Genomic DNA, 2,290 nt, shown 5'->3' on the forward strand with positions numbered 1-2,290 from the left:
GGACGTCTGGAAAAAAAAAATAAAAAAATAAATAAATACACAGATTACATCTCAGAGAGATAGCAAATGTAAGGTGAATGTTCTCAGATGGGTTTACATCAAAAAAATGTGTGATGAACAGCTAAATTTATTTCCTTATACAAATAAAACATTTAATTAAATGTGATAAAAACAGAAAAGCAGTAAATTCTTACATTTCAAGGGCTATATATATGGGGCATTTTACCTAATCCACGTGTCAGGACAAAAGTTTTGGTCTTTTTTCATCTTCCACATTCACAAGAAAAATGATAGGGAAAAAACATCTGTACAGCTTTCAAAAGGTCAATCAGTCATGCAGTAAAACCCTACATGCATAACAAATTCAGTCACTCCATCTTAAGCCCTCTCATTATGGAATATATATGAATCAGCCTCTGTGTCTGTAGCATCGTCATCAATTAAGGAAAGCCCCTCATTTAGTCATTTACTTCCACCCCAACAGTACTAGTAGTAATTTTATTTCCACACCAGAGTGGATGAGAACAGACATAATGAACCTGCTATTACAGTAAACAGAAAAACTGACTTGGCTTCAGTTTCAGTAACCTTGACTGAGATTATAGGGACTTTTTGTCCTTTCATAGAAGTTGCCTTGACGAACAACCATAGCTGCTAAGTTGTGTACAGCTAAAAGACAAAAATGCTCAGTTAATTAAACACTAAGTCAATCATCTCTGAAATTACAACTTATTCTTAACTTATGTATGCTTCTCAATTATTAAATATATTAATATTAATAATAATAAGAATAATATTATTCTTGATTGCATACATATTAATATAATTACAAATTGAATATAGATATCTTATCTATCAGTCCAAATGTAGCCATCTTCAATCATACCATCCAACACCTAAACTTTACTATTTGTGTTTTATTCCAATCCCAACTCCTTTGCAACCAGTAAGCTTCTTCACACTGGCTGGAGATTGGCTGGAAACAGGATGAACATAAATGAAACACTGCATGCTGCTTTCATGATTTTGTTTACAAATGCGCTTTCATACTGGAGTGATGAATTAAAGGTGGATGGAGTATTTCAGCTTTCTGTCATCATGTTGCTATGAATCTGCCACCGGGCCTACTTCACAGCATTTAAAAACACATGCAAAAACACAGCAAAACACACACACAGAAACATTATAACATTCGCCTACTGATGCCCACAAGTATATTGAATTGAGACACCAGGTCTCACAGAAAACACCTGAAAGCCTGTACTCTTATCAGAGTAAAACTCACTGGCAGAACTAATCCTTTGCTATTGAAATCTGAGCTCTGAGCACTCTTTATCACCAAGGCTCTGAAATCCACTGTCCTGAAACCCTGCTCTGTTCCGATCATCACAGAGAAGGGCTATTTTACTAGATAGATCCAATATAAAGGGTATATTGTGTGACAGTGTGTTTGTCGTTTGATCTTGTGCCCTTCTCATGTCTCTGACACAGCTGCCTTTCTCTAAACGGTCCAGATCACACATCTTAACTCCCACAGCTCTCATTTTCCATCATTTCTTAGACCATTCTGCAAAAACTTAAACATATTCCTCTGCTTGTTTGACACCTGCATTTGGCTGGGGCATTTTCACACGAATGTCGTCTCTGAAAAACCTCTAAAATAGTAAACGACGAGTGAATTTGAAACTGTCCTGTAGAACCCCAGATTACAGGAAAATACCTCTATATGTCTGTGTAATGTTTAATGGATAATAGAAGCTGGGTTTTGAAATGATTTAAATCGGAGGTTAGTTTGAGGGATCACAGTCAAAGTAGATTTGTCTGTCAGAATATGATACTGTCAGCTGAGTTTAATGTAACTTGTTTTCATTTCATTAGCTGACCTTTGCTAGCTTGAACCACATTTAGCTAACTTCAGCTAACTTTACCTTCGCCGGGTTAAGTTTCTCCACTGTAGCTGGCGTCTGCTGGAACAAATATATAAATATTGATATAGGAAATAATAAATATACAATATTGAGCTGTGACAAGGAAAACAACAACAACAACTAATGACAACTAAGTACATACGCAGCAACAAGCTGACGGTTCGTAGCTAGTGGCTAATGCTATGTATCTTCGGCTAGCGCGTCAAAGATTGTTTGGTTATACAGTCACGTGACTCACGTTGACACCTGGAGAAAAAAAAAAAAAAAAAAAAACAGGCCCAAGATGGCCGCTAACACTGAAAACGCCGGAGAACAACAACGCAAGCCTGTCAATTTCCAAACCTTTTCAAGCCATGAATATT

Source organism: Echeneis naucrates, chromosome 18, assembly GCF_900963305.1.
Source record: "Echeneis naucrates chromosome 18, fEcheNa1.1, whole genome shotgun sequence".
Lineage (NCBI taxonomy): Eukaryota > Metazoa > Chordata > Actinopteri > Carangiformes > Echeneidae > Echeneis > Echeneis naucrates.